Source organism: Callithrix jacchus, chromosome 10 (genome assembly GCF_049354715.1).
Source record: "Callithrix jacchus isolate 240 chromosome 10, calJac240_pri, whole genome shotgun sequence".
NCBI classification, from domain to species: domain Eukaryota; kingdom Metazoa; phylum Chordata; class Mammalia; order Primates; family Cebidae; genus Callithrix; species Callithrix jacchus.
Window position 1 is genome coordinate 88550890 of NC_133511.1, and position 12872 is coordinate 88563761.

Sequence of the window (12872 nt, forward strand, 5' to 3'; positions counted from 1 at the left end):
CTGACCAAGATGGCCTTAATGTTTCCCATTGCCTGACTAACCTTTAGACAGGGTTCTTTCTGATTGACCTCTGACCTCTCTATTTTTAGACCATTTACTTTAGAAAACTTGCGAATTGTAAATTTTTTCTGCTCTTTTAAGATGTAAATCTTCTGTCCTCTTATCAATACTAGAAGGCAGAACCATCTTTCTCAGCAAACTAGGTGCCATCTCTTTGAAATGCAATAATTAAGAAACTAAACCTTTCCTTATCTCCTACTCTGACTTCCCTAAGCACCAATCAGCAAACACAGATGGTACAACCATATTGACTAACATACAGTGCTTTTCCACTTAGTGACCTCTGTGCTTAAAATCTCTCCTGCCTTTTTTTAGTGACATTGAACCCTCTCTTTCAGTGCCCTATTACAGTAGTCTTAAATAAAGTCTTTTGTTACTGTTTAACTCTGTCAGATGCAAATTGTCTTCGATATTAGTTGAGTTTTTGACAATTAATTATATGTGCCCATGTAAACACTGTAAGAAAGTATACATTTCCATTACCCTAAAAGGTTACCTTGTGCCACTTTCCAAACAAACCCATTGACCTCTAGCCCGAGAAAAATATTGATTTAATTTCTGTCTCTATTAACTGCATTTTCTAGAATTTCATAGAAATTGAATTATATCATAAATTCTTCTTTTGTCTGGCTCTGCTCTTTCTACATAAAGTTTCTGAAATTCGTCAGTGATATTGTGTGTTTCTTAAGTAATATTCCATTGTTATAGGTATGCTGCATTTAAAAAGTTAATTTGCCAGGGAGCACAGTGGCTTGTGCCTAGAGGTTGAGCCCAGGAGGTTGAGACCAGCCTGGGCAAAATAGGGAGACCCCATCTCTACAAAAAATACAAAATTAACTGAGTACGATGGTGTGTGCCTGTAGTTCCAGAGACTGGGGAGGCTGAAGTAGGAGAGTTATATGAGCCCAGTGAAGTCAAGGCTGGAGTGAACTGTGATTGCACCATTGCACTCCTGCCTGGGCAATAGGGTGAAACCCCATCTCGAAACAAACAATGACAACAACCCCCCAAAACCTGAAAAAGTCGATTTACCTATCCATGGATGTATGGACTCTTTTGAGCCTTTTCAGGCCATTATGAACAAAGCTCCATGAATATTTGTGTGCAGCTATTTGTATGAAACTTTTTCATGTCTCTTGACTACCTAAAAATGGGATATATTTTACATCTGTGGAAATGAGGACTAAATTCTGATTTCTTTATCTTGCCCAAATTCCTATTTAAGGGGTCTGGGGAGTCATGTTCTACAAATCATAAATTCCCATCAGATGGGTTTTATTTAACCCTATATATCATGATTTATGTTCCAACCTAACTCTGGCTTACTATTAGGAGACGAAGAAGAAAATTAAAATACGTTTACCCCAAAACATGTTTCTTTGCCATATTTTGAAATGGTCTTCTAAAGCTTTCTTTGTAGGGGAAAATTTGTGTCTGTAAAGAAATTCTATTAACATAGCTAGATCTATTTCTTCCAGACCCTCCCAATCCTAAAGAGATTAAGATCTTTATAGAAACATTTCCCACCTGTTGTCTCTAAGGGCAGCCACTTTAAGACTTCAAAAAACTTTGGTCTCTACAATCTTTATCTTAACCTGAACATTCACTTTCTGTCTACCCCAGGTCTTTAGACAAACTCAACAAATTATCAACCACAAAATGTTTAAATTTACCTATGGCCTGGAAGCTCCTGCTTTGAGTTGTTCCGAATTTCTGGACTAAACAAATGTATTTCTTAAATGTATTTGATTGATGTCTCATGCCTCTCTAACATGTATGAAACCAAGCTGTGCACGAAGGACCTTGAGTACATGTTCTGAGGGCTGTGTCATGAGCCATCATCACTCATATTTGGCTCAGAATAAATATCTTCAAATATTTTACAGAGTTCACCTCTTTGCAGGGACAATAATATGGTGCCCAAACACGTGGAGCCTCAGAAGACTCAGGTTGCTGAAGGAGTATCTGGAAATCAGAGCTAAGGTACCAGCTGGAGCCCATTGAAGCCTCACGGAGTTTGAGCTTCTCCTCCTGTGGAACTGGTAAGTCCTCCTGAGCCTCCTACCTCCTTTTTTGCTTGATGTTCCTTGATTTATTCTGGACTGGTTTTTCTCCTAGGAATTTGTTGTTTAAGGATCCTAGCTTGAGTTCAGAGATGCGTTTCTTTCTTTCTTTTTTCCAAGATGCAATCTTACTCTATTGCTCAGGCTGGAATGCAATGACATGATCTGGGCTCACTGCAAACTCTGCCTCCTGGGTTCAAGTGATTCTCCTGCCTCAGCCTCCCGAGTGCCTGGGATTACAGGCGCCTGCCCCCACGCCCAGCTAATTTTTTGTGTATTTAGTAATAATGGGGTTTCACCATGTTGGCCAGGCTGGTCTGGAACTCCTGACCTTGTGATCTGCCTGTCTCGGCCTACCAAAGTGCTGGGATTACAGGTGTGAGCCATCGTGCCTGGCCTGGAGATCCATTCCTAAAGGCACTCCTCAATTGCTTTTCTCTCAGAATTAATCTTAATTTGGCTTGTCTGTACACATTTGCAGGAGGAACCAAACTGTCATTTTCATCCACAGCGCATCAGTTCCTCCTTTAAAAAAAATAGTAGGAAAGAAATTAAGAATATGGAGAAAACAAGGAGAATAACCCCCCTTTTGAGTACTCCGTAGGTTTTATGGCACCTCTACTTTCCTAGTTAATGTAAAACGGAACTAATATAGTCTTTGTGCACATTTACATTAAGGAAAAAGAGCCCGAAGGTCGACCCACAAACTATAGAGTTCCTAAGTTCTATTTCTCTATTTTCTTTTCTGCCTGCCTTAAATCTGGTGTTACTTTCATACGGAGATTAAAAAAAAGCTGTTTGGATATAGCCACTTTTTTGCAAGCCAGCGAATTTATATTCATCTCATGGCCAAAGTACTAAAGTAAACTTATAGAATCTTTGTATGTGTATGTGTATGTATGTATATATGTGTGTATATATTTGAAGAACTTTATAAATTGTATAATTTTATTTTCAATTGGCAGTTAAATCCATTTTAATTTTCCATTGGCATACCAAACTTTTTCTCCCTGTACCTTATGATGTAAATTTTGCTGAATGATTGTCACCTGAGTTGTTTCCTTAATATGCAAATTTAGGTTTATTTAGCTGACAATTGCTTAGCGTGGTGCAACATGTTATCAAGAATTTGAAAGTGTAAAATTGAAAAAAAAAAAAAAAGGAAAAGGAGGTCTTTATGTATCTATAAAATGTCTCTCTGTCAGCATGCCTAGATATGTCCATGTATTTATGTCAAGGACACTACTAAAATAAAAAAAATAGGTAAAGTGCTTAAATCAGATACATAAAAATGACTAAATGTGTTTTCCAGTTTATATGACTTAAGTAAAATCTTTAATAAATAAGGTAGCTTTAAAATTATTGGTAAAATAATATCAGCAATGTTAGCATTTTGTTTGCATCCTTTGATCAAGTAGTTTCATGTTTATTCCTGCAGAATACTATGAGATTTGCCATAAGGCAAAGCCCAGCCCCAGAAAGAAAGATCTTTGCTTGTATATGCTTATGAAATATTGTTGGCTTGAAGAAAACAGCTAAATCCTGAGTTATTGGTATAAATATCCTTAAAATTAATGACAAGTTTTATTGCTTAAATAAATAACTGAAATTCAGTTATAAAAATGGTTAATAGGAAAATAACTTTGAGTATTGGCTATCATGGTTTTTATAAATAATGTAGGTAAACTAATAATCAGGTAAGTGTAATGAAATAAATGCTTATAAAAGCATTTATTATGACAAACTTGTCATAATTTAGGATCTAAGGTTATTATTTGATATTAAGTATCTAGGTAATTTCCAATTTAAAAATTATAGAAACACTTTTTTTTTTTTTTTTTTTTTCCGAGACGGAGTTTCGCTCTTGCTACCCAGGCTGGAGTGCAATGGCGCGATCTCGGCTCACCGCAATCTCTGCCTCCTGGGTTCAGGCAATTCTCCTGCCTCAGCCTCCCGAGCAGCTGGGATTACAGGCACGCACCACCGTGCCCAGCTAATTTTTTGTAATTTTAGTAGAGACGGGGTTTCACCATGTTGACCAAGATGGTCTCGATCTGTTGCCCTCGTGATCCACCCGCCTCGGCCTCCCAAAGTGGAAACACTTTTTAAAAATGTTCTTATTAAAGGTAAAATATCTTCATCTAATTCAAAGCTTATTTAAGGGTTATGTATGAAACAAGGAAAAGGAATCAGGAAACAAGAGCTATAAAGAAAGTTAAAGATATAAAGAGGTATTTTTGGTAAAGAAGGTAAAAAAGAAAGTAATTTTATATAAGAAAGAGTCTTGCATGGTGAATTTTCCCCCTAAAATAAAACAACTGGATTGTTCAAGAAAAAGGGATATTTAGGATAAACCAGAAAGTCTAACCACTGTGAATGGTCTATTTAAGTCATAATTTGGTTACTAAAAATAATTTTTAAAAGGGTTGTATAATTCAGTTGGCTGTAATTAAAAAGAAACTACAATAATCTTTCTGGAGATGAGTCTTTAATATTAAAAATACACTAATACAAAACTAAATAATTGATTAAAACAAGATTTTATTACAAATGTTGACTTATTTTTAGTGCAAGAAGTTTTTAAGTTTCTCAATTCTATAACCTCCTCTTAGGCATTCTTCAGACTGATATCTTAAAAAGTACCACTCTTTTTCTTTTGAAAAGGCCTAGAATAATGGCTCTTTCCATCACCTTTTGTTGGCTCCTGTACCTTGTACTAATTATCTAAAATAAGAGAAAGACTTTTTTTTGAAAACAGGCAAATAAAGACATGACTTTTAGTTTGCATGCCTGTTATATACCTATCTTTATATGTATCATGTGGAAGTGATATTTCACCACCATACATAAAAGAGCTCTAATCAAGTAACTTAAAAAATGCAAGTGCTTATCAAATTGGTAGAAGCTATCTCAGATGCCTTTTAATCCACATAAGGTTGGTAATCTGTAGTAAAATTAATTTGGTAAATTTAATCTCAATCTCAAAACTCTTTAGTAATTTAAAAATCTTAAAGTTGTGAGTAAACCCTCAGGTTTTTCCCACTGGAAATTTGAGTCACTAAAAAGTTAAAGAAGTAGAAGCATAAAGTATGCTTTTGTTAAAATCTTATAAGCACAAGGATGTCAATTCTCAAAAAATGTAAATTTTGGGGATTAATAAACTAAGAGTTGCTTTATAATGAAAGAAATTATACAGATAAAACTCAATAAATAAAAAACACACACACACAAGCCAGGGCAGCAAAACTCTGAGCCCCATGGTTAACAAGAAAATAGTTGATATGGAGAGGGGTAAAACCAAATAACTATTTAAACCCAAAGGGTGTAATGTAAAGCAATTGTTCAGTTTTGTAGATTGGTATCATTCAGCTTTTTAAAAAATATCTTTACTATAGTAGATTGTAAAAATAACCACTCTAAGGACAAAATTATTACCTTTAAATGCTATAGAAATTAAGAGTTTGTTTGGATTAATGTAAGACCCACACTCATTACTGAACAATCACTGAGTATATGTGTTCTAAATGCACAGGGGGTTATTCCTAAGAAAGCAATCAGCCTAGTGGGCCACATAATGCCATTGTAAGATCTGCTTGGCCTGAGAAGGGAACTGCCCAACTCTCCCTACAAAATACCAAGGGAAGTATCCCAGATGAAGCTGTTGATAAGCTTCATATGCAAGCCATGTTGGACTAGCTTTATGATAACTGGGATGTCCTCCTGCCAAATACGCTTGTTACCTAGGTCATGGTAAATTTGAGAGTTATGGAGACCCCTTTTATATGGGTACCCCTCTGACAGAATTACAGGACTGTTTAAGAAGCCTTATCAAATCTGCTGTCCCTCATATATCTGATAGATGTAACTACCTGCTGGGAAACCAACCCCTTTCATCAGAAAAGGTAAAATGGTCTAGAGGTAAAAAAGGGTTCCTGAGACCTGAACAAACAGTTTAATATAATTATAAAATGTAAGATGTTTAAACAAGCTTTATGTAAGGTAGTTGTAACACCTTTTACCTAGAAGTCTTATGAAAATGGGTACTATATCTAATTGGGGAATGTTTTTTCCATTTCTAGTGCTATAAAAACTGAAGGCATGTCAATTGGCTCTTTAGGAAATGTTATGTAAACACTAAACAGGAGCTAGTACAGTCGTCTAAACCTACAAAATATAGGGTAAAGCTGGAGTTGTACTTGGGACAATTCCTCTGCTCCATAGCCCTTTATGTGGAGCTTTTATCGGGGCTGATGGAGAAAAGCTGTAAGTACCTTTCAATGACAATGACTGAACTAGAGAATTTCTACTTGATGGTGCATTTACTGCCTAGCTATGAAATATTAGCTGAAGCTACCCCTATGCTAATGGAACTAATGTTTCCCAAGAGAGTTCCATGGTAAATTAAAGTGGTTTACACAAAATCTTGCTACCTAATAAGGAGAGAGCCTCTTTTCTAGGACTAATTGTGTGGACTGCTAAATTCTACAGTGCCCAATAGTTCTCATGAGCATTTTGGTTTGTAAATGGAATTTCCAAGGTAAACAAACATCTTGTTTTAAAAGCTGCTGCTCTGGCTAAAGAGGGGATAAAATTTTGTGTTTTTAAAGTTTAAGAACTTTAAGAACTCCTGTTATTTAAAAGTAACAATTAAGAAAATTAAGGCAAGCCAAGTACTAGGAGAAAATATTTGCAATAACTGTACCGGTCAAAAAAACTTATATCTATGAATTATTTTTTAAAAACCTGTTAGAACTAAATCAAATAATATAAACAAGCCAATCAAATGAACAAAATATTTAAAGTGATATTTCTAAAAAGAAGATATGTGAATAGCAATCAGTGCATGAAAAGTGCAAATTAATACCACTATGCACCCATTTGAATTGGTAAAACTTAACAACTGACTGTATCAAATGTTGGTTAGGATGAGAAACAACTGGTATGTCTTGTTTCTGATGTGACTGAAAATGGTACAGGCACTTTAACTTAAAAAAAGATTCAAAACTGTTTTCTGCTGATGAAAAGAGTTGAACTCTATAAAATATTTGAAGAGATTATTCTGAACCAAATATGAGTGACCATGGCCCATGACACAGTCCTCAGGGAGTTCTGAGAACATGTGCTCAAGGTAGTCAGGGAGCAGCTTGGTTTTATACATTTTAGAGAGGCATGTGACATCAATCAAATACATTTAAGGAACATATTGGTTTGGTCCAGAAAGGTGGAACAACTCAAAGTGAGGGCTTCCAGGCTATTGGCAAATTTAAACATTTTCTGGTTGACAGTTGGTTCAAATAATATACTGAGAGGGGAGAAAGGTAGAAACTTGTCAGACAGGAAGTTAGGGTGTGTCCTTGGTTGAATTCTTTCAAAGAAAAGAACAGCTTGCAGGCACAGATAAGGAAACTTGCACAGGGATGCACAGATAAGAAGGGCTACACTGATGACTTGCCCACGCATACCAACAATGGAAAATTTCATCCCCTGATATATGCACAGTAAAAGGAACGAAGCGATATAGAGTAACTCAAGCTAAGGGCCCACTACCCACTAGGAGAATGGAATGAAGCTACCAGAAATTCACACCTTATGCAAATGAGATGCCCACCCCTCACCGGTTTCTTATAAAAGCCTTTGCATTCAAAAGCTTGTAAAAATGACAGTCAAAATCTTGTAAAATATGACCACCCATTCAGGCCCCCTCTCTACTGTGGAGAGCTTTCTTTTCATGTATTAAATTTTCATTCCAACATCACCCTTTCTGTCCACGCTACTTAATTCTCTTGGTCATGACACAAAGGACTCCAGGTAATAATACTTCACAATGAGAGACTGCTACATTCTGGTGCATTGGTGAGACTGTAACTATACTTCTTCATGTAAAATGTAAAAACCAGACAGGTGAGGTGGCTCATGCCTGTAATCCCAGCATTCTGGGAGGCCAAGGCAGGCAGATCACTTGAGGCCAGGACTTCAAGACCAGCCAGGCCAACATGGCAAAACCTCACCACTACTAAAAACACAAAAATTAGCTGGGCATCGTGGTGTACGCCTATAATCCCTGCTACTTGGGAGGTTGAGGCAGGAGGACCACTTGAACCTGAGAGGCAGAGGTTGCAGTGAGCCAAGATTGCCCACAGCACTCCAGCCTGGGCAACAGAGCAAACCTCTGTCATAGATAGATAGATAGATAGATAGATAGATAGATAGATTATTTTAATTTTGCTAAAAACAATTGTTTTTTAAAGTAATAAAAATTAGAATGCATATGATTTTGGCTGGGCAGTGACTCACACCTGTGATCTTAACACTTGGAGAGGCCAAGGCAGGTGGATTACTTGAAGCCAGAAGTTTGAGACCAGCATGGCCAATATAGCAAAATCTCATTTCTACTAAAAACGTAAAAATTAGGTGCATGTGGTGGCACACATCTGTAAAACCAGATACTTGAGTAGCTGAGGCATGAGAATCACTTGAACCTGAGAGGCAGAGGTTGCAGTGAGCTGAGATCATACTACTGCACTCTAGCCTGGGCAACAGAGTGAGAATCTATCTCAAAAATAATAATAATGATAATAATTTTATTATTTACAAGTATATATATCATTTCCAGAGTTCTGTATTGTTCATATAAATCCAAGAATGTATTTGATCTCATTTTCTTTCACCTAGAGAACCTCTTCCTGCAGCTCTGCTAGTGATAACTGTTTTGATTTTTATTTTCTGAAAAAAATCTGCATTTTGCCTTCAGTTTTGAAGGATATTTTTATTTTACATAAAACTTTTGTTTGACAATTTTTTATTTCCTCTTAATTCTTTAGAGATGTCTTCTCATTGTCTTCTAGCTTACAAACAAAGTTTGTGGTTTCCTTATCTTTGTTTCTTAGCATTTAATGTGGCCTCTCCCCCTGTTGCTTTTCTCTCACAGTGTTTTTCAGAAATTTGATTACAAGGTTATTTGAGCAGGTTTATTCTTTGTTTTGCTTGGTGTTCTTTACAACGTTTTGGATCTGTGGGTTTCATTATCATCAAATTCAGAAATGTTTTAGAAATGTAAAATGTTTTGGCTGTGACTCCACCCAAATCTCATCTTGAATCGTAGCTCCTATAGTTCCCATATGTTGTGGAAGGAGCCTGGTGCAGGTAATTGAGTCATAGGGGTGAATCTTTTCCATGCTGTTCTCATATTAGTGAGTAAGTCTCAGGAGATCTGATGGTTTTACAACGGGGAGTTCCCTTGCACAAGCTCTCTCTTGCCTGCCCCCATGTAAGAAGTCCCTTTGTAGTGCCAAACATTGTGGCTCACACTTGTAATCCCAACACATTGGGAGGCTGAGGCGGGCAGATCACTTGAGGTCAGGACTTTGATACCAACCTGGCCAACATGTTGAAATCCTGTCTCAAAAAAAAAAAAAAAAAAATAGGTGGGCATAGTGGCATGCACCTGTAGTCCCAGTTACTTAGGAGGCTGAGTTATGAGGATCATTTGAACCCAGAAGGCAGAGATTGCAGTGAGCTGAGATTGTGCCATTGCACTCCAGCCTGGGTGATGCAGTGAGACTTTGCCTCAAAAAAAAAAAAAAAAAAGAAAAAAAGAAGTCCCTTTTCTCTTCCTTCATTTCTGCCATGATTGTGAGGCCTCTCCAGCCATGTGAAACTGTGAGACCATTAAACCTCTTTTCTTTATAAATTACCCAGTCTCAGGTATGTCTTTATTAGCAATGTGAGAACAGATTAATATAGTAAATTGATACTGGTTAAGTGGGGTGCCACTGTAAAGATACCAGAAAATGTAAAAGTGACTTTGGAACTAGGTAACAGGCAGAAGTTGGAACAGTTTGGAGGGCTCAGAAGAAGACAGGATGTGCGAAAGTTTAGAACTTCTAGAAACTTGCTAAATAACTTTGACCAAAATGCTGATACTGATATGGACAATAAGGTCTAGACTGAAGTGGTCACAGATGGAGATAAGGAACTTGTTGGGAACTAGAGTAAAGCTCACTCTTGCTATGCAAAGAGACTGATGGTATTTTTCCCCTGCCCCAGAGATCTTGAAACTTTGAACTTGAATGAGATGATTTAGAGCATGAGTGGAATAAATTTCTAAGTGGTAAAGTATTCAAAAAGAAGCAGAGCATAAAACTTTGGAAAATTTGCAGCCTGCCAATGAGATAGAAAAGAAAATATTATTTTCTTAGGAGAAATTCAAACTGGCTGCAGAAATTTGCATAAGTAATGAGGAGCCAAATGTTAATTGCCAAGACAATGGGGAAAATGTCTCCAGGATGTGAGAGGTCTTCATGGCAGCCCTACCTGTCACAAGCCAGGAGGCCTAGGAGGAAAAAATGGTGTTGTGGGACAGGGGTCTTGCTGCTTTGTGCACTCTCAGGATTTGGTGCCCTGTGTTCTAGATGTGGCTAAAACGGGCCAACATAAAGCTCAGGTCATTGCTTCAGAGACTGCAAGCCCCAAGCCTTGGTGACTTACACCTGGTATTGGGCCTGTGGGTGTACATAGTCAAGAATTCAGGTTTGGGAATCTCTGTCTAGATTTCAGAAAATGTATGGAAATGCGTGGATGTCCAGGCAGAGGTGTGCTGCATGGGCAGAACCCTCATGGAGAACCTCTGCTAGAGTAGTGAGAAAGGGAAATGTGGGGTGCAAGCACCCACACAGAGTTCTCATTGGGCACTACCTAGTAGAGCTGTTAGAAGAGGGCCACTGTCCTGCAGAACCTGGAATGGTAGATCCATCAACAGATTGCACCATGTGCCTGAAAAAGCTGCAGACAATGCCAGCTTGTGAAAGCATCCGGGAGAGGGCTGTACCCTGCAAAGCCACAGGGGCAGAGCTGTCTGAGGCCATGGGAACTCACCTCTTGCATCAGCATGACCTGGATATGAGACATGGAGTAAATGAACATTTTGGAGCTTTGAGATTTGACTTCCGCACTAGATTTCAGACTTTCATTGGACTTTTAGCCCCTTTGTTCTGTCCAATTTCTTCTATTTGGAATGGGTATACTTTCCCAATGCCTGTGTCATCATTGTATCTAGAAAGTAACTAACTTGCTTTTGATTTTACAGGCTGATAGGCAGAAGGCACTTGCCTTGTCTCAGTAAAACTCTGGACTGTGGACTTTTGAGTTAATGGTGAAATGAGTTAAGACTTTGGGAGACTGTTGGGAAGGTATAATTGTTTTAAAATGTGAGGACATAAGATTTTGGAGGGGCAATGGGAAGAATGATATGGTTTGACTGTGACCCCACCCAAATCTCATCTTGAATTATAGCTCCTGTAATTCCCACATGTTATGGGAGTAATTGAATCATGGAAGTGGGTCTTTCCCATGCTGTTCTCATGGTAGTGAATAAGTCTCATGAGACCTGATGGTTTTATAAATGGGACTTCCCCTGAACAAGCTCTCTCTTGCCTGCCACCATGTAAGAAGTCCCTTTACTCTTTCTTTATGGGTAAATGAGAAGTCCCTTTACTCTTTCTTTATCACCATGATAGTGAGGCCTCCCCAGCCATGTGGAACTGTGATTCCATTAAGACTCTTCTCTTTATAAATTACTCAAACCCAGCTGTATCTTTATTAGCAGTGTGAGAACAGACTAATACAAAATGTTTTAAAAATTCTTATCCTAACTCATTCTAACATACCCAATTATTCATATGTTAGGCCAGTTGATATGGTCTCACAAGTCAGTGAAGCACTAATCATTTTCCTATTTTTTTTTTTTAATCTTTGCTTCAGTTTGGATTTTTCTGGCTGTATCCATTATATCTTCAATTTTAGTGACTTCTTTATTTGCATTAAATATGCTGTTAATTTAATTTAGTGAATTTTTGAATTTTTTGTATTTTTGAAAAGTTTCATTTACTTCTTTTTAATATCTTTCATTCCTCTCTTTATGTTCACATTAAATTTATTTTTTCTAATTCTATCTTCTTTTTCATTTCTATGTCTATTTCTATTGATTTTATTTTCCCCTAATCATGTGTTCTGTTTTCCTGAATTCTGGCATGCTTAGAAATTTGTTGTTGGCTATTAGACATTGTGTATGTTAAATATCTGGATTTTGTACTCTTTTTTATGGTTGGCAGTTACTTGTAGATAAGTCTGATTCTTTCAAACTAGTTTTTAAGCATCCTTAGGCTAGGTGTAGAGTCATCTTTATGCTACAGGTAATTTATCACTGCCACTGAGACATGACTTTTCTGGTCTTTCTACTAAATGAGCAGCAAGGAGTCTCCATGCTTGCTGGCCAGAAATCAAGCATCTACCTATGGAAGTGTGAATGCTAAGGATTGTTTAGCTTATAGCTAACCAGTTCTTTACTACCTGGCGTAGTGGAGAAGAGAAAAAATAAAAAGATCTGACCTTTCCCAGTTTCATTCTGTGCATATGCAGCTTACCAATGAGCAAAGAATCAACATGAGCAATATGCACATCTACAAAGTTCTTTGCATAGGTCTTACTGTGGAACCCTTCCCTACAATTTCCAGCTTCCCCAGACTCCCTGAATTTTTATTTTGGTTCATCAACTCACCTTCAACTCAGGAAAACTGCTGTGCCCTACTTACAATGTTTTTTGCTGGATCATTATCTGGAATGCTCCTCCAGGCAGTAAATGGGTATTCCTCTTATTTATTTCTCTTGTCTTAGGAATCACTTTTGTTCCATTTCTGGAAAGCCATTCTTTTCAATATTTTGTCCTATTTTCTAGTTTCTTTATAGTACTTC